This window comes from Macrobrachium nipponense, chromosome 3, assembly GCF_015104395.2.
Source record: "Macrobrachium nipponense isolate FS-2020 chromosome 3, ASM1510439v2, whole genome shotgun sequence".
Classification (NCBI taxonomy): domain Eukaryota; kingdom Metazoa; phylum Arthropoda; class Malacostraca; order Decapoda; family Palaemonidae; genus Macrobrachium; species Macrobrachium nipponense.
Genome location: NC_087202.1, coordinates 65,008,135 through 65,030,448, shown reverse-complemented (window position 1 = coordinate 65,030,448; position 22,314 = coordinate 65,008,135).

The window sequence follows — 22,314 nt, the reverse complement described above, 5'->3', positions numbered from 1 at the left end:
TGATCTGTATCTAGTGTAATTGTAAGATATCCATCTAGGGATACACAAAATATTATCTTACATCCTGCAAAATAAGGCGTGTTATCAAAAGAAAATCCTATAAACCTTCAAACATATCAAATCAGTTTCGAACAAAAAGAGACAATTAATCAAATAATAACTTATATAAAGGAACAATACATTTTGTCTCATAAATCGTAACATTGTTCAAATGACCCAACAAAATTCTCCCACAACCGCAGTCGCAGTTTACACGCAAAATCTTGAGAAACATGCACCTCGAATGTCTTAGTGCGTGAAAAAGACTTTGCTGGGAATGAAATTTTAATCCTTCCCGACACTCTGAAATATAACGATTTCCGCGAACAAAGCCCTAATATAGTGTCCAATCACAAAAAAACCTATACATATAAATCTCGCATTTTTTATTTTTTTTTGTTTGCTAATTTTTAATCCCGCCCAACCAGTCGTAGATGAATTCTCTCTGTAAATCTATCTAAAGTAATATCCGTAAAGTCATTCAAGCAGAGGTGATTCAGCAGAAATTTTTTTTTATCTTTTACCTGAATACCAGGAAGTTTCTCCACTGGCGAGTGATCTCTGGAAAAAAACGGATGTAATTTAACACAAAACACGGTCTAAGGGACAAACATAAAGCTATTTACGTACCTTCGTATAGATTCTCAATGAAATTTCAAAATAGAGATAAATGACGAAGTGAAAAATGTTAGTAATAGGAGTCATTAGGAAATCAAATAAGCCCATATAATTTTTGTTTTCCCTCAAATGTCATGCCATAAAAGATCGGACTTGGCGTATCTGCGTAGATTTCTGACGCTTAAACAAGGAAACGACTCCCGATAGTTTCCAGTGCGATGTACCGACGACATCTTATCTCTGTTAGGTTAGAATAAATTTTTTTCACCAACTTGGACTTACTTAAAAGCTTTTGTTTTACCAGATACCATTACCTAGGTGATTGTACCTCATACACCGTTTTCAGCACACTCAGGGGGACATTATCAATTTTACGTATGCCTCCGGCTTACGTTGCGCCCCAATTACAATATAGTGTTTGGAGACTTTTAGGGATACCCTACATGCTTATATGGTTGATCTTGTAATCTTTTCTAATACCTTAGAAGTACATTCACATAAACTAGACTAGTGTTCTACAGAGACAAAGACAAATAATCTCAGAGTAAAATATCTAAATGTGAGTTTTAAAAACCGAACATGTTTATTTAGGTTTTATGTGTCTAGTCAAGGTCTTAAAGTAGTCCATGGTAAGGTGTCGGCTATTCATAACTTTCCGGTACCTATTAACGTAAAAGGGGGATACAGCACTTTGGCGCTGTAGTGGTATTACAATCGTTATGTAAATATGTAACTCTTCAATCATGACAGCTCCTTTAACAGATCTTACGAAGAAGGGCGTAGATTTATTATGGTCTAAAAGCATCAACAGGCGTTCAAACATCTTAAAAGCGGATAATGGCAGCTTACCTAACTTAAAAATCCCTGATTTAAATAAGGAATTTTTTTTTATTGCAACAGACGCCTCAGACCAAGGGGTAAGAGGGATACTACTTCAGTAATATGATAAACAGTTCTTTCCTATAGCTTTTTATTCACGTAAACTAAAGCCCTCTGAAAGTAAATATACAGTAATAGGCAAGGAAGGGCTAGGTATCTTTAACTCACTAGTTATATTTTAAGTTCATAATCTATGGCTATCCTGATAAAATCCTTACTGACCATGAGTCATTTACCGAGTTTTTTCAAAGGCTTTAATCACAGTCCAAAAGGAACTCTGGTGACAAATGATCATTTAGGTCTTTGGAGCCAAGATGAGATATCTACTGGGAAAGCAAATATCATGGGCTGAGCATTATCCCACAATCCGCACCATACAGCAAAAGAACCATAATTGGACTAAAAGATATAGAAAATCCCGTGCCTATTGTTAAAACCGTATCTAAACAAGAAAATTCCTTAACCTAAGAGATCGCGAGCATTGAATATCTGGGGTTTGGAGCGCAGAACTGTTACAACTGAACAAAGCAAGAGTCAACAGACATAACCCAAACAATAAACACTTCGAACGGAAACAGAGTCAGCAGCAATAAACACCAAACAAATAAACACTTCGAACGGAACAGGGTCAGCGGCTAAGCAAAAACAATAAACACTTCGAGCAGAAACCCTAAAGCAAAAGTATATTTAAAGTATGTGTATCAGAATATGTAATCAAATGTAGTATTATATGTAGGTGCCGTGACGAGGAAAACCGAAGAACACAGTAGGTGACTAACGACCAGGTAGTAGTAATAATCTCTTTCATACCAATCGTCCTAAAACTGGTTGCATTCCGTCATCCAGGGTTCCCTACTATGTCACAGAAAGCCAAATCCCTGTTTTACTGGCCTACAATGCTTACAGATATAAAAAGCACATAACTAATTGTAACACGTGTCATGAAAACAAGGGACACACTAAGACACCTGTCAGTTAAGGGCCTATCCTGTGCCAAATCAATCCTTGAAAGAATATACGTAGAATATTTAACAAAAGAAATTACAAGTCTGACAGAGGGAAATAAACACTTCTTAGTGTTAATAGTTCCTTGACAGTTATATAGAATTAATAGCACTAAAAAACAAAACACCGCAATTGAGTGCGTTCAGGAATATTTATGAGTGCTAAATCAGTAAACATGGAATTCAACACATGATAATCTGACTCGGGTGGTGTAAATCAATAATAATCTCCATAACACGTGGTGTGAATTCCTTTCCATTAAGAAAACCAATAATATATTTTATCACCCAGAGTCAATCGGTTTGGTAGAATAACGGATAATTAAATAGGAAGTGTCAATGTCTTACGAGTTACAACTCGTGATATCGGATCCGAACTGGATTATAGCGGTTCTCGCGGTTTAAATACCTTTATCATTTATGTCTTGTATCTATAGAATTGATGCCGCAAGTAGCCTTATACGGTACGCCGCTAGAACACTTTTCCACATATTCAAGCCAACCATTAATTTATCAAATATATATAAAAAAAATATATATATATAAATAAATAAATATAAAAGAAAAAAATAAAATAAATATGGATACAAGTGGAGTCAATATAATACACTCTGTAAGAAGTCGGAAGGGTTACAAATTATAATAAAAAAGGAATCACGATAATATCAATAAGCAAAACGTAACCATTAAATATCCAATATATATATGCGTAAAGATTTGAACTCTAACTTAACGCTTTAGTAATGACAAATAAGCTAAAAGTTCAAAAAACACATATCCAAAACCTACTGACATATTGTCTGTCCCGGTGATTTATATTCGTAGTCAATGAAAAAAAAAAATAATAATAATAATAAATAATAAATAAATAAAATAAAATAAAAGAGATTTTAAGTCAGGAAGTCTAGAAGTGAAAACATCTATGGAATAATCCTATATAATCTTATACAGGGCTAATAATATATATTAGATTTGTATGGAAACCTTTTTCATTAGTTTGAATGAGGAATATTTAATTTAACATAATTACAATTATGCAGATTTCCAACATGAAACTAATATATTGTTCAATTTGGTACTGTTTTTTTTTTTTTCAGACATTCTTCTCATGTGGGTCGAGTATTAAAAAACAAAAACAAAAAAAAATTTATCCTAAAGTCGTATTTATTACAGCAAGTAACGTAACTCTTAGCTGGCTGAGAGCAATCTCCTGCCAAGTGACGACGTCATCATTGCCGTATCAGCATTTGTTCCTTTAAACCTCAATAATCTGCTTACACAGGCTTCATCTGTGTGTCGTCTCTGCTTGCGAAGCAGATTGACTGGAGAAAGGAATGCTTAGCCCGAACTTCTCATGGGCAAGGCAGACGTATCTATCCGTATGCGCAATGCAACTAAGGAGTTGCAATCATTTTAAAATTAATAAACAAAATAAGCAAATAGAATTTCTATAACAACAAAATGAATTAATTTTTCCTGAACCTCATAGACATTAGAAGTTATCAAGAATATGAATATGAATATTTACTTGCAACATTAGCCTATTACAATTCAAGTAAAACATTCATGGGAAAATGTCACATTTTCTTGAAAAACCCAAAGTTTATTTAGAAATTAGTTACATAGTGGGTTTTTTTCGTTGCATCTCCTACCTATTAATAAAGTTTTTACAAAGTTAACCTCAGAGGATGCGCGCGAGAAAATTGAATATGAAACTTTTTTGTTTGTTAGGGGCACATAGGATCAGATTTTATCACAACTTAATTTCAGTAGCATAGAGAAATACAGAATCATGATTAATCTTCTCTTTGACTCTTATGTTTGCCTGGCAATCTTACAATTAGCTCCGTTTTCCACTTCTTGTCTAGTAATTTACTACAGTAATATCGAATTTCTTTGGGATTGTATTGATATCTGTTTATTTGTTATAATTATGGATATTTTTACAGTCTCATCATCGACCTGGGAATAGGTTCACTCATTGTTAATGCCATGGATAAAAAAGTTTGTACAGCGGACTCTTTTGAATTCCAAAATATCAGCAAATTCATGTGGGTTAAGTCTGGTCTAAATGGCTCTCTTCCCTCCCCTGTATTTGGATGTCGTCTGAATTTACTTTGCCCTTGTGACAAGTATAATTTCACTTGCAGGCTGATTAATGGAACCTGGTTACAGTATCCTGCAGTACGAGAATTTCACATCGGCAACTTCAAAAAAATCGTTCGTCGCTGCGGACGACGGCAGTCGAGTAACAACCGCCTACAATGTGAAAGGAATAAGCACCCATCATGGACTTCTTCGATTCGACACCGTATCTCGTCGTTAATCTCGTTTTGATGCGGTGAACGCTCCGGCGGCTGTGGAGATCGACTACAAAAGGGACATACTTCCGACAAATTACGACCCGAAGGATATTCAACTCTACTTTGGCTGGGGGCGAAGGGACTCGTGCTGCGGGATGTTTTTTTATTCATCGCGAACCGTAAATAGTGTAGCTTAGGATGCCAGAGAATAAGTATGAGCGCAAAATCAATAAATAACGTTTGGGAACCGCCCCAGGCCAATTTTCCCCTTGTTTTAACCCTGTGAAACTCGGCCGTTTCATTGGGCTATAGGTGGTTGTCTGGAACTGTGTAATGACGAAAAGTGGTTCGAAAGCTAGTTAAATGTGAAGTAGTATAACCTCGGTCATGTATCCTATATATATAAATGATCCTAAATAAAAACAGAATCGAAAATATATTTTTTGCGGGTACGCACTAGGAAATCTATATATAAATGATCATAAATAACAGAATCGAAAATATATTTTTTGCGTGTACGCACTAGGAATCTATATATAAAGATCATAAATAACAGGAATCGAAATATTTTTTATTTTTTGCGTGTACGCACTAGGAATCTATATATTAAATGATCATAAATAACGGGAATCGAAATATATCTTTTGCGTGTACGCAATAGGAATCTATTTTTAAAGTGCACATATATAAATCATAATTATATGAATCCATATACATATGTATAAACAAATCAGGTAGCCTATAATCAATCTGTTACCTTTTATCTTACCAATATCTGCAGTTATTTATGAGTTAGTATATGAATTAATGAATCATTATATAACAGTTTAGCATAAAAATCAACGAATCAATCAGCATAACATTAATAATTTTATCATTCATATATGAAATTTTTTTGTATCAGTTACAATATGATTTTTATCATGTTAATCTTCATTCTATGCATTGTCAGAGTACATTAGTATTTTCTGTAGCATATGTATCTTAATGAGATGAAGTGAAAAACTGTATCGTTATATCACGTGATCACTATTAATTACCAATATCATTGTTTTATATTTTATTACTTGAATCAATTCATGTACACAATGAATTTTTATTTACTTATATATATATATATTCACATAGTGTCTGTATCACACTCCTATAAGTCAAATGCAAGTCAAGTTTGAGTAATAATCAGTAGTTGGTTTGGTGGAGCTGACCGAGCTAATGTTAAGTGTTTACATAATAAAAATATGGAATGTTAGTCCATATATATAAAAGATTGCTTGCAGGAATGTGATCAGACTAGAGACGCTAAAGATGACGTATACAATAAGTATGTAGGACTAAGATAACATGCCGTCACCTGTAGTCATTCAATTGTTTATAAACATTAGTCCAAGCTCCCTGCTTGAGACAACTACCCCACCCCGACCTATAATTCAAACGGCCTACGTGATCTGTAGCGTGTCTCATTTTGGTTGTGTGTTCTTATGAAACTATGTCATTTGTATGTATGTTCATATGTTCGAACTACTGTCTGTTCCTTCATAACTTGTAACAGAGATGTAGACAGGCAGAACAGAGTTAGCTATCGTCATTAGAAGACTGTACCTCTTTACCTAAGCTTTATCATGTAGAGGAATAGATTAGCCATCATCATTGGCAGAAGCGATCAAGCTATCGTTATTAGAGTACTTGTACAATCATCTGATCTTCAGCATGTAAAAACTTCAGAAGAATACATATATTTTTATATTTCGTGTTTTCTACAAGAACCTCCTCACCATGAGTTTTAACACATCGTCGTAATAACTAACAAGATAATACCGACTTCGTAAGTGATCTACAAACCCCCAGGACACTCCATTGAAGATGGAAGTGCAATACCAACCGACTTAGCGTAAGATTATCGCTAGTCTAACATTACCTCATAGGGCGCCTTATCATACAAGGCACAAGCCCTAATATATATATATATATATTATATATATATATATATATATATATATATATATATATTTATATATATTATATATATATATATATATATATATATAATATATATATATATATATATATATATATATATTAAACTTTAACTTGATAGTAATCACAGAAATAATGAAAAAATAAAATATCAGCAATAAATAATAATAATGACAAAATCTGCAGATGACATCTTGCTAATACAGAGATAAGTCCTATAGGGACAAAGGCCTCATTTTCCCATCTTTCCCACAATTTAGATCTTCTTCTTGCTTCACTCCTTAGGATGCTTTGTATGAGCGAGTTGCCGCTGTTTCTCACACGGGTTACCAGGCTGGACATTGTTCGCCTTACAATGATTTTTAAATTGTCCAGGTGGTTTTCTAAGAACATCTGTGTGGCGGAGTGGTAGCGTGGAGTGTTTGTGAGGCGTCTCAGAATTTCATTGTGTACCCCAAACAGTGATAGTTCTCATGGTCTCTCGGGTATAGTTTTACGTCCCGAGGGAAGGGAAACCCTCCATAGATACTGTAACAGTATGGACGGAAGAGCCAGTTCAGTTTACGTCTCGGTGACAGAAGGCAAACCTCCTTGCAATCATGTTGCCAGTTGCACATAGTTTACGACGCCTCTGTTCAATGTCGCCGTATCTTTTAGGTCGTCGGTATAATGTGACCCAAATACGGAATTCGCGCAAATTCCAGCCGATGGTTTCCGAGGAAATTTGTGGTTCTGCAATATGCTTAAGCGATCTCGGGAGAAGCGACATGCACTGGGTCTTGGTTTCGTTGTAGATTATATCAAATTCCTCTGCATATTGGCGGCAAGTGGTCGATGCCGTCGTTGAGGCCATGCACTGATGGGGAAATCAGAACCATATCGTCGGCGTAACAGGGTTGTTTATAGTTGTTTCATTGACAGTGCATCCGATTGGGAGTGAGTTGCAAGTTTGACATTCAGGCATCTGTGTACGTATTAAAACAGGTATGGAGAGAGAATGCCCCCTTGCCGAAGCCCGTTTCGGGAGCCGAAGGTGTACGATAATACGTTGCCCATTTTGACACGAATTGCTGTGTGGAGAACCAGCAGTGTAAAATGCCAATTAGCTATAGGGGTGTGTGCCCTTTTATGCAGCTTCAGGAATAGCTTCAGGTAGTTTACTCTGTCAAATGCTTTCTCACATCTACGAAAACACAGGAAAACCGGAGATGCTGATGATAGGTAGTAGTTCAGCAATTCTTTCAGTATGTAGATGCAGGTGTCGGTTAGTGGTTTGCTTTAAACCCGAACTGGTTGTCAGTGGTGTGTAGAAAGAGGAGAAGTCTCACAAGAAGAACCGACTCAAGTATCTTCGATGCGATCGTTGGTATTGCAATTGGCCGGTAGTTGCCAGGGTCAGCTGCATCCTTTAGCTTGTTTTGATTAATGGTGTCAAGTGAGCTAAGAGTAGGGAGTCTGGAAGAAACTGGTGAATTATGCACGCATTGAATAAGGCAGCTAGCAAAATGTAAGTTATCGGATGGCAGAATTTGAAAGCCTCTGCGGAAGACCATCACAGCCGGGGACGATTTATTATTAGGTATGCTGTTTATGGCATCGCTGATGTTACCTGGCGTAATACGGTCTGCAAAATGAAATTGAATGTTGTCATTAAGGAGGTTATCTACCTCGCTTCGGGAATCCTGATCATTTATGCAAATTCAGGATATTGGTTGAAGTGATCACCACCACATCCTTGCGATAGACTCTTCTCCGACTGCTTCCCCTACTCTCTGTGATAGCTTTTTAGTTTTGGGATTTAAGGACTGGATATCTTTCCAAAGACGAGGGTAATCACCAGATTCTACGTTTCTAGACATTGCAATCGGCTCTTAGTTGTTTTTCATTTAACCTGCAGTGCTTAAGAGCAAGTTTGAATTGCGCTCTCGCCTGCCTCATTAGTAATGCAGTGTGTCCTTCCCTCGGGCTGCATTTTGCCTCCAGCCTCCACAGTTAAAAACATTTCTCGTGAGTATGTATACAGATCCTTAACCAAGTCATTCCAACCAGGTATATTACGAGAATTACCTTGACGAAATCTAAAGGCAGTCCTGCCCGAAGCAAGCATAGCGGAGATTATGTTCGAATAGAATTCATTCAGATCCCTCTTGTGGTGGTCATTTCTACATTTTGTGTTGGTACACAGTAAGGTGTCAGCCGGTTGAATTATTGACCGCAACCTGGTCCGTGGTCGCCCTAAAGTATGTGGTTTCCTGTAGGTTTTTAAACTCCCAGTTAACCGCTGGAGGGCGGTCAGTTAGTGGGTCACGGTAGGTTGAGGGATGGGGTACTGAATGACAACCGTAATTGGATGTGATCGTAGCCCGTTGCAAGATCGTAGCGAATATTGCAGGTCATAATAGAATCATGAAGTTGTGGAGATGTGATGCAGTGGTCCTGCCAGGAGGTTGTAATTGCGTCGCTCTATTATGTACATATGAGTAGGAGGAGGGAGGGAGGAGCATTACATCGCTAATTTGGAGAGCATGATTTTTGACAGAAGCGAGTAAGTTCATTATAAAATTGTTTTGTGGGGTGTGAGAATTAAGGTCCCCTATTATACAAATATGATCAGCAGAGAATCTTGAATATACTGTGTAACTCCCCATAGGATCATGCAGTAATGATCAAAATTATTGTTATTTTCCTATGGCATATAAACATTAATTATTAGGATTTTAGAGTTCCCTACTGTCACTTGAAGCCCAAGCAATCTGTCACACCTGTAGGTCATCACCTTTATCATATTGTCTAACGATTTGTGCCACAGGAAAGAAAGTCCCCCTTTCGGACGACCGGCTATGATTTGATCTGTAACTTGCATCGATGAAGTCGAGAAGGTTCTGAAGTCTTCATGAATTGAATCGCAGATGGCAAGGTCATGAGGCCAGAGGAGCGTTTCTTGCAATGCAATGATGCCGTTGAAATTTTTGCAAAGCATGTTTAGGAGAGGAATGTTCCGCTTGAGGCCAAAATATTCCAAGAGATTATGTTTAATGTATCCATGGCTACTCACGAAGATGGGAGATGAATGCGCTGATCATTTTGGGTGGATGGGGGTTATCCAGGGGGAGTGGGCAGTCACTCGCCGTGGGCGGTTGGCTGGCACTTGCGGTGGAAATGACCCAGGTTGGAGTAACAGTAAGTTCCCCTGGGGGTGGCTCCCATAATATCCCACAAGTTGCCCAAGAACTCCTAAAAGATTTTAACACTTGCAGACATTTAAGAAGACACTGCAGGCAGTTACCTATTTGAAATCATCTTTAATATGGAAGAGAAATTACTCGAGTAACTTAGAGAATGATAAAACAAATGGAGACCCTTTAAAAGTGATCAAGAATGCAGGTGTTTAATGGGAAATCATTCTTCTTTTAGACTGGAACATTCTATATAATACGGCAATTATGTTCTACAAACATATTTCCAAACATTTCACTGACGCTATTAGCATACTTAACCTTATTATCACAACTTGTACTGACTGCTTTAGAAAGTTCAAAGAAAGCGTATGAAATTTAGGCTAAATAGATTATGAATTAAGTTACACAAAATCGTTCCAGGTATCGCAGCTGATATCCGTAGTTTAGAATAAATTTTGGCTTAGTTACAAAATGGTCAATAAATTTCATAAGCCGTACTGGAGCTTGTTTCAGCCTTCCAAAACTTCCTGTGAAGGGAGACGAGAACACCCTGAGCAGAGTATTTCTGGTTCCATTTCTTATTTTCCTCCTGTTTTCCCCGTAACAGGAGAAAAATAGGTCAAGATCTCTCTCAACTGGCAAATGTAATTCTTCTAACTGCACTTCTCCCTACAAAAACACCGTTTTCAGATTTTAGCTTTAAGACTCAGACAAGGCCTTCGATCTCATAATTCAAAAATAAGTGAAAGAAACTTTAAGTGAACGAAGCTTTATTTTTCATCTAAAGAATTCGCCGTATCTGACTCGGTAAAATGACCTACATTCATTCTACAAAATGGTACTGCTTTTTGTTCACCATCGATACTATGCCCGAGAGACAATTGTCTCAAATTTTTAACAAAAGTGTATGAAAACTGATACTTTTAAATATGCCAACTGCAATAGCAAATTGTAAAGACAAAAATAAAATAAAAATAAAAACAGAATCAATCGTCCGTGGACACTGGTGATCTCAATAAATACAACAGATGGGAATGAAAGAGAGAACAGCAAAACATTGATTGTAAGAATTGGAGGATTTATCTTACGTTCATGAAACAGTATTAAAGGACGACAGCAACACGTGTCCTTTCATCGAAGGGCGAAGAGACCTCTCTGATGATCATCCAATATCGCCTAACCGACTATGCCTTTTATTAAATGTCAACAACCTACGTATTTGCCTCGTTTTCAGTTTGCTATTTTGGAAAGAGGTCACGCGAAGCTGCAGTTCAAACCGTTAGTCATCTCTTTGCGTGACAAAAACAAAGAAGAAAAAAGAAGCTTTATCTCTTATGTACAGGACGGCCTCGAATATAAGACGTTTTAATCTTTCCTCGCCCGAGAGAGAGAGAGAGAGAGAGAGAGAGAGACGATGAGAGAGAGAGAGAGAGAGAGAGGAGAGAGAGAGAGAGAGTACTCAATCCAGAGGTAACAATGCAAGAATTGGAAAGAAAAGGGGACGTAGCTGTGAAATGGAAGTATTTCTTTAACTTTGCAAGTTTGTCCCATCTACTGCCATATACTGAATATTTCCTCTGTCTATTCAGGATTTCCATAAAAACCACTGGGATATGAAAATGTCACTTTTACACCGATTGCATAAATGTAATGTTAGGAAAATACGCAAATAGGATTAATAAGCAATGCATAAAACTGAAAGATTACCATTACAAATACGACACTAAAGATACTATAAAAAAAAAAAAAAAAAAAAAACAAAAAAAAAAAAAAAACTGAACAACTAACTCGGCAGCCAGAGACTCTCTAGAGGACTTGAAGTAAAACGGTTTTTAACCTTAAATAACTTTAAATCAAGGTGAAATGTTTGACATCATACAACAACTACTTAACAAATTTCAGCACATTACAATGAGTGGAAAAGAAGGTACTGGAACGAATGCAATAGTCCTGTATGGAATTTCATAGGGGAGACAGTGGTAATTAACAAAGATAAAGAAAGAACAGCATACAACAAAAGACGCGCAAAATCCCGAAAATGACGACCTCGATGAGTGTTAGTTACATATCTCAATATTTTGATGATACTGGCTTCATCAAACTGTTTGCCCTTATCATGATGCCTGCTAGCGCAAATTATTAGATAAAATACAAGAATGAAAATGTGACATCCTTATAAGTTCGTTAAGCAGATAACATAGGCATACAAGACTAATAACCTAACATCCATAAGAGAAAAAAGTTAAGCATATCTTAGTTTAACCAGATCACTTAGCTGATTAACAGCTCTCCTAGGACTGGTCCGAAGCATTATATTTCTATTTACGTACCCAAAAACCAATTGGTTACTTAACAATGGGACCTACAGCAGTACAGCTTATTGTGGGATCCGAACCACATTATATCGATGATCAGAAATGGTGATCAGAAATGAATTTCTGATCACCAGAAAAGAAAATAAGTTATTAATATACACAGAAAAATGTATGATTTCTATTCCTATACAATTTAGTGTACGAAAATGAGGTGTTAAAAGTGGTATGCATGACACTGAATACCCACCTAGTGGAAAAATTAATTAATGCAATGGAAAATGTGCCCCACGGTAATTAGCTCAGAAAATAATCAGGCGACATTTCTTTCTTTGTCACGGTTAAATGATCCACACATTTATTCTCGTGGGACGTATGAATGTGGAAAGGCCTTATCTATTTGACTAACGCGAAATGGATGGCATAATTTCAATGACGCTGCAAAATTGCCTTAATTTTATCAGAAGTAAAATACATCTTTACAGGTAGGGAATAGAAAGGAAAACTAAAGCAGTTTACAGACAAAAGCTTATTCGTATAGTAATTTAAAAATAAAGTAACAACAAAGCTGAACACGTGGGGTGTGGTTGTCGAGACGCAAAGGAAGAGTTGAATAGGATATGGAATTTAGGCCAAAGGCCAAGCACTGGGAACTATGAGGCCATTCAGCGCTGAAATGGAAACTGACAGTAAAAGGGTTGATAGGTGTAACAGGAGGAAAACCTCGCAGTTACACTATAAACCAATTGTTAGGATAGGGTGGAAAGTAAGATGGAAGAAAGAGAATGAAAAATGAGGTACAGTAATAGGGACGAAAGGGTTGCAGCTAGGGGCCGGAGGCACTCTGCAAAGAACCTTTAGTAATGCCTACAGCGGTGCACTGGCGGCACTAGCCCCCTACGGGGTGCGAAGGAAGGGAATCGATATCCCGGAAGGGTAATAATAAACAAGTAAAAAATGCGCAGACGTTTCTTTGGCCCAATCGAATTTTCTCTTCAATGAACGACCGGCAGCACTGCAGTTGCTCACCAAATGCGGTAGAGTGACTTGCACGATCCATGGCTAAAGTTAACCTTGAATAAAATAAAAAAAAAAAAAAAAAAACTACTGAGGCTAGAGGGTTGCAATTTGGTATGCTTGATGATTGGAGGGTGGTTGACCAAAATACCAATTTGCAGCCCTCTAGGCTCAGTAGTTTCTTTTAGCTCTGAGGGCGAACGGACGGACAGACAAAACCTGCACAATAGTTTTTCTTTTACAGAAAGCTAAAACTTCATTTTTCTCAAAAAAAAAAAAAAAATGAAGCCAATAATCCAGATTTCAGTCTTATAATTTCCTAACTTGGTAAAATGTGAGTACATGAGAGTCAACTTTAATGATTTATGATTTCCATCACTAGAGCGCCAGATGAATCAAAACGTTTTTTTTTTTTTTTTTTTTTTTTTTTTTTTGTTTTTTTTTTTTTTTTTTATAAGACTATAGAAATAAACGATAGTTAAGGCTTTGTCAAGACATGAGAAATATATGGTTACTCGTTTTGAGGATTACGCGACACTAGATAGTCTGCGAAATACTTTTTCTCAACTATACACACACACACACCCACCGAGAGAGAGAGAGAGAGAGAGAGAGAGAGAGAGAGAGAGAATTGGTTCTTTGTGTTGTTTTCATTCGCCGCGGTACGAGTAAAAGTTATTTCAGACCTTTCTCTTAATCTTCTATCGTGGATATGACCCTCATCGCAGGCATAATCAAAGAGCGTGAAAGAGTCCAAAGCCTTTCAACCACAGCGAACAAAAGTAAAAGTGCCCTTTTTACCAAATGCCTGCTAAGCGTAAGTGTAATCTAGGGAGGCAGAGTAACTTTAACTCTGGTTAATGAAGCCTGAAAAAAACGTTATGATAAAAAAAAAAATGCATTTGCAGCGAAATGAAGTTCACTTCAAAAAGTAACTGGATCATAAAACGTCTTTACAATGACCCACTAATGCAAAAAGCTAACCTGTGTCTGTGTGTGTGTGCGTATAGGCTGGTAGTGGAGGCACTCTCAATTCACCAAAGAGAAGCCAGGGCTTATTCCTTTAAACCCAAATGTGTCTACTATTATATTTATATATACTATATAGATAATATATATATATATATATATAGATATATATATATATATATGTATATATATATATGTATATATATATATATATATATATATATATATATATAATATATATATATATATATATATACTTATTACATACATACATATATATTATATATATAATATATATATATATATATATATATATATAGATTAATATATATATAATATGTATATATATATATATTTATATATATATATATATATATATATATATATACATATATATATACATATATATATATACATATATATATATATATATATATATTATCTATATATATAGATATATATATATATATATATATATAGTATTAAAACTAAAACACATCCTACTAAAACTGGACGACCTAAAGGAGGTAATCCCTCACCCTCATCGGTGGTATTAGTCATCAGGTAATTCTCTCTCTCTCTCTCTCTCTCTCTCTCTCTCTCACAACACACACACACACACACACACACACACACATTCACCGTGGCTGCAAAGACAATCAAATGTCCCACTCGTTAGTTAAAGAGATTTCTTCCCTTGACTGATATAATAATGATTTCTACATGAACGACTTGACGTCAAATTATATCATGCCTCTCAAAAGGTAGAGAAAAGGAAAACATACGCTGCAACCAGGAATAAACAGATGGTAGTACAACAGTCGACAGAAACTACTACGAATTCCAACAAAATTATATTAGATTGATCTGCAAGGAATTACCAGTTCCTTTTACATTGGGATATACGGGAAACAGAATGGACGAGGCAATCAACCGAGAACGTGGGAGGGTGAGGATAATTTTGGTAGGAAGTCAAGTAGTGAAAATCAATGCAAAGAAATCCAATTAGAGAACATTATTTTGCATTTCGTTATGATTTATAATGCGTAATATTTCCCGAGGAAACAATCCCATTGAAGTAATTTAATATAAAAAGAAAGATTTACCGTAGACTCAGAGAGAGAGAGAGAGAGAGAGAGAGAGAGAGAGAGAGAGAGAGAGAGAGAGCTAATAACCAGGAGGAAATAGAGAGAGAGAGAGAGAGAGAGAGAGAGAGAGAGAGCTAATAACCGGGAGGAAATAGATATATGACAATTTGAAACGACAAACCCAAAACAGGACTATGTCAAAAGAAAATTACCAACGATAGTTGGATTACTAAATCTAAACCCGAAATTATTCACATCTTGTCTAAGGTAGACCATAAATTCGGCCTAAATTTAGGGCTACAGCCGATACGCGAGCTATCCAGCGCTATCTTTAAGTTACCACACTCACCATACAAATTTCAATATCAGCGTCACTGACAAGCGTAACTAGTCCTTCTAAAGGCACCTCTTAAAGGATATTCAATCACACATCCTCCTTCAATTACGTCTTGAATGTTGCCACGGTATGTGTCTTGTGTTTGGCAGTAATTAGTGAACTCTGAACAATCGGAAATGCTACACTGATGTGGCACCCGGTCAACTCTCACGGCGCTTTCTTGGCACTTGCACCTTGACCTCGTTACTTGCAGTAGTGAGTGGTTCTCCCGCGGCGTCCATAAATATCAAATCCAACCAAACCCCCCCCCACCCCCCCCTTTTTCCCCCCCCCTCCCTCCCCCCCCCCACCTCTACTCCTCCTCTTCTGTCTCCTCTCTCTTCTCTCTTCTCTCTCTCTCCTCATCTTCTCAATAAAATGGCATGTTTGTTAAAGATATTTGACACATGCCTGATAACCTACTTGAAACACGTGGAATGCTAATGGTATAAAATAAATAAATAAATAAAAGCAATAAAATATATCTATGACAGAGAATGACGCACATCGCCTGAGTATTAAGGAAAAATTACAATACATCAGGTAGTTTTCTCTAAATATAGAAAACAACAGCTTAACGCCTTTCTGTGGTTAGTTATAAAAAGCAGATTAACCAGACTAATGAGGACCTATACACTACTTTATTTGGAGGGTGTACTGAGTGTTTGATCATTTATAAACCCTACTTAAAAGACTATATCTTGATAATCTGTTCATCTATCTATTAAAGATTTTTGCGCTTTGTTACAGATTTATATTTATCTAATTTAACCCATGGTTCTGCATAATTTAAAAAGAATTATCTGCTGGTTATCCAACAAAACCACTGATTGAACCATTGCAAGATGGAGTTTCCACGAAGGCGATGATAAGCGCAATACAATAAATATATTTCCACTGCACCCAATGTCTCCAATTCAGTTGATTCCTCCAGCAATATTTATAGGAAGAAAGAGAACACGTCATCGTGCAAAAAAAAAAAAAAAAAAAAAAAAAAAAAAAAAAAAAAAAGAATAAACGCATCACATATTCACATATTTCATAACTCAATTTGTGAACTATTGAGAACAGTTGCACAGAAATGTCTGCTTTTGAAGAATTTAAAATGAAAGGAACAATAATTTTTTAAAGTCATTCATTCGTACTTTGGAAGAGGGGAAGGGGAAGGGGGCCGGGACTATAGAGGGGTGAGGGGTGGGGGGACCACAAGACTGACTTGACTAAGAACCGAAGTTTTCTCTCTCTCTCTCTCTCTCTCTCTCTCTCTCTCTCTCTCTCTCTCTCTCTCCCGGCGTTTTTCGGTGGAATGATAAGTTATCGTATTGATTAAATTTTCCCAATTGCGCCTAAATTTCTACATCAATTTTCGTTTTTTTTTTCCGCGCTCCGTCATCCAAATATATCGACTTTGTTTTAATTAGTGTTTACTTCGTGTCTCCTGAGAAAAAATACACTACATCGGTAACACTAAAATTCGTTTCTCCCACAACATTCAACTTCCTAGCCATTCACAAAAGGTTCACCAACAGTGCCAATCCCTGAAACACACACATATTTTACGCCACTCAGATTTACCTTGAGAACACTTTTGCGCTCCATGTTTATTTCGGTCGTTTGCGGTATAATTTTCCTCTCACTTAAGCAACGTTTTCTATTTCTTCCTCCATTACACTCCTTAAATACTTCTGCTCTCTCCTGTCACTAAAATCGTTTCTCCCACAACATTCAACTTCCTAGCCATTCACAAAAGGTTCACCAACAGTGCCAATCCCCTGAACACACATATTTTACGCCACTCAGATTTACCTTGAGAACACTTTTGCGCTCCATGTTTATTTCGGTCGTTTCCGGTATAATTTTCCTCTCACTTAAGCAACGTTTTCTAGTTCTTCCTCCATTACACTCCTTAAACACTTCTGCTCTCTCTGTCAACCTATCGTCTTCGGTTCTTTCCGAATCACAACCATCTCAAATCACTGATCCATCCCATCACCTGCACTATCATTTTTAATTCATCTACAGTGCATATCTGTACATTTCTATAATTTTTACTTCATCTACAGTACATACCTCCTCATTTCTATCATTTTTACTTTATGTACAGTAATATCTCCTCATTTCTATCATTTTTACTTCATCTACAGTACATATCTAAACCCTCCATATTTTATCCTTTTTACCTTACCTACAGTACATATCTCCACATTTCTATCATTTTTACTTTATCTACAGTACATATCTCCACTATTCTTCCTCTTATAATTCTTTTAGTGCCATATATACTGCGGAAAGAACGATCTATATTTCCAATCGTTAATCATTCACTCATATTCAATTCCCGCACTTAACTCCCATAACGTCTAACTACTAATACCGTCCTTGTTTATTCTGTGACTGACCTCTCTCGCATCCTCCTGCAGATACCTCTATGAATCAACGGATTCCATTTTTATTCCATTCACATTAATATATAAGGTTACCTGCTACTCTTGTTCACATTAACACCCAGGTCGCAAGCTGTTCAAACTCCTTCTTTAATTTCAGCAGTTTATCTTCAAACTCCTTTAATTTCAACAGTTTATCTTAAAACTTCTCTAATTTTAGCAGTTTATCTTCAAACTTCTCTAATTTTAGCAGTTTATCTTCAAACTCCTTCTTTAATTTCAACAGTTTATCTTAAAACTTCTTTAAATTCAGCAGTTTATTTTTACTATCGCCAATCACTGCTGTATCATCAGTAAATATTAACCATTCCGCACTCCTTCGACGGCTCAGTTTGCTTTGACACAACTTCTAGCAGCATTCTTCCATCCATACTAATATTGAAAACATGGAGACAACACGCCCTATTTTCAGACCCACTTTTACACCAAAATCAGTCACCCTCATTGCAAAACATCTAACATTGACTCCCTTTCGTAATGAACAATTGTTCTCAGAAATCTCTCTCTCTCTCTCTCTCTCTCTCTCTCTCTCTCTCTCTCTCTCTCTCTCTCTCTCATTGTGGGAACTTCTTCACATTACAAGGTAACTGCCACCAGAAGTTGTAAACAGCAACAGTGTGGAAGAGTTGAAAAGGAAGCTAGACAAAATCATTATTACACTGTGAATGAACAGCAAAACCTGATCCTAGAGATAAGTGAGCACACTATGTCTCCTCGGATGGACTAAGAAGTCTTTGAAATAAAGGGAAGTACTCATCAAACGAAAAGAAGACCATCCACTAAAAGCCTATTTTAAGAGGTGGAACAGGAGCCCTACAATTTGTGTGCCATTGAAAAATAGAGTGCTTCATATGCCGTATAGGATAACATAATAAGGGATGACAAGAAGTGGAGGGGAAGGGCATGGACCACTTTTGTTGCTACAAGGACACTAAAATCATCAAAGAAGGGCCTAGCTGAGCCTGAGAAGACGGGAAAGATGACATATAAAGATTAAAATCATATGCATATGACCGGGTAACACATCCTTTTATAGAGAAACACAAGCTACTGTGCAAACTGATCCACTTGAATTAACTTCTATTAAAAAGGCGATAATATAAGACCAATACAAGTCAGCACTTCAGAAAAACTGAGCGTTAAGGGATATGCATCAATTTTCGTATAATAAAAGCACTGGCACACTGATGGGCAACATCCGATTAACAAAGAATAAAACATCAATACAAACAAACACTGACTATGTAATTCAAGTGTCAACGAACTTCAGTGATTTCCTGTTTACATCAAGAGTAAAAATAATGATAAATTAACAAATATGCAAATTAATCATGAAACGATTGCCCCCATCATACGTCATGATTACAAGGATACGGTCGCATCAAAATAATTGAATCTGATTTCTTCATACAGAACGTAACGAGAAATATTGTTATTTTTGCAGTTACCTAATTCTAACAAATCTTGTTTTTAAAAAAATATGCCGGCAACAATTATTAAGTTTGTCATTTTCGACAATGACAGCCACACAGGGAGTTAGATTATTATAAAAGATATATGTGTATTCACATTATAACATCCTGATATTGGGAAAAATATAGTCAAATGAAAAATGCGACCAACCTTTAACGTAAAAGTTACGTGACAACTGGGGATCATTAAGGAAGCAGCATTTTCTTAACGACAAATTTTAGTCGCCTGAACGACAAATTTTAGTCGCCTGAGGAACTCGGGAAGTAATATACGGCCCGTTTCCAGACAATCCACATAACCCTGAGGCACTCGCGTGTCGAGCGTTAATCCAGGTGGATGTCTGGCTGATGAATGAGGAGTACAGATTAGTAATCGTATTTGATATATGGGGTCATGAATAATCTATATTGTCAGTCTTCCATCGAATCATGCTATAATTGTTGTACACATTTCATTCCAGTGTTGTCGAAAAGTGTTAACTATATCACGGAAGAACAATAACAATCAGTTTTCATAATACACCCGCTGAACTGATTGAAAAAACCATCACTAATAGAAGTGAGCTGTTCTCTCTATCTCTAATAATGATTAACCTTGAAATCTTGCCACTGCACTGTGTTTCTATGAGAGAGAGAGAGAGAGAGAGAGAGAGAGAGAGAGAGAGAGATTTCCAATGTGTATCCATGCAAAGGGACGGCTGGTTAATTTATTCTAGAGTTCTGTCGTCGACATTCCAATTTATTTTGGCCAAGGCACGGTTCACCTTCAGGTGCGTGAGCATGTAAAGGACATAATGAAGGCTGTAGAAAACAAGGGAAATACATTGTGCGATTAAGAGTACAAAAGGAATGCAACCGAAAGTATTAAGAATTTTATTAATACTGAAGAGAAGAGGAGAGACTCGATAGCACTTGAAGGGAAGGGAAGGGTAAAGAGGGAATCATAGATCAGCGAAAAACTAATTCAAGGTTAAAAACTGGATTACTTGACGTTTAAAATACATGACACAGATTTCTGAAAACACAAATAAGTACGAACACAAATAGCAAGTGTGAATAAAGTTCAGATGACCCCAAAATAGCAGAATACAGCAGTATAAATCTTACGGGTAAGATTTCATTGAAATTTCAGTGGGAGTGACCAACTCATCATACAACTGGTAAGCGGCAATGAATAACCGAGAAATTCAAAACGGAAAAAATACGGAAAATACACCAGCAAGGAGAGAGAGAGAGAGAGAGAGAGAGAGAGAGAGAGAGAGAGAGAGAGAGAGAGAGAGAGAGAGACTAAATTTTGAAAACTTCGCCAAACCAACCAGATCAGCAGAATGTCCGGAACCCAACCTTTACTAAACATCACACGCTTTAGGAGGGAAATAAATCGAGGCCATAGCTCTAAACTATTCCAGAGTAATTCAGACCCTTCGACCTGGAAGGCACCTGGACAAAGGCAAAAAAATGGTCATTCTTGCTTCACTGAGAATGAGAAGAAGCATAAAAACTAAGCGAGCAGAATTCAAGTATTGCTACTCCTATTCACCGGGGAAAAAAAGGGAAAATAAAGCATTGAAGCTGTGTGATGGAAGTCTGGAAGAAGTGTAAACTTCCCTTTAGGTCAACGAATCCAGAGTCACTGGCTTCCAGACGATTCGAATGAAAAAAACGTTCAGTTACAAGATCGTAGAAAATCTCAACACTCAGCCACAGCAAAATAAAACCACCCCTGAACAAGGCCCCTTCTTAATTACGTTCACGTTTCTACTACGTTAAATCCTAAGACATTATTTCGCGTTAATCCTAACAAACACCAAAATCTTCAAACTCCTTTAATTTCAGCAGTTTATCTTCAAACTCCTTCTTTAATTTCAGCAGTTTATCTTCAAACTCCTTCGTTAATTTCAGCAGTTTATCTTAAAAAATCTTCTTAGTTTTTTTTTTTTTTACAGCAGTTTATCTTTCCAAAAACCTCTTTCTTTTAATTTTCCGCAGTTTTTTTTTATCTTCAAAATTCTTCTTTAATTTCAGCAGTTTATCTTCAAACTCCTTATTTAATTTCAGCAGTTTATCTTCAAACTGATCCAAAAAGAGCATCCCTGAGTCGAAATGAAAATAAGAGAAATTAATATTATTATTATAATACCCAACTTAAAATGAAATATCTTTCATCATGCGAACCCAACCAAATCTAAGTTTATATGCACACGTATTTCTCCATTTTTATGTTCATTTAATATTGGACTGTACCTACTGTTTGCTTATTTATTTCACTCTAGGTTTTCTATAGATTATATGAAAGAAAACATGACTTAGAGGAGTTACTACGACAATTTAAAATATCCTACAACCTGGAACCGTTTAAAAAAAACTAACATGTTTAACAATGATAGTAGCCACTTTTAACGCGCCCCACCACGCGAAAGAATGAATAATTAAAATACCATAAGCTCTTCCCGGAATTTCTAGAAGCCATAGTTTCAAGCTCAATGTCCTCGTAATAAAAATACCTTACCTTCTTATTTTGCTTCCTTCTTTATCCAAGACTCACTCTCTCTCTCTCTCTCTCTCTCTCTCTCTCTCTCTCTGAATCCACGAAGGAAGTTACCGCATAAAGGGATATTAAATTGATTATGCCAAAATTAA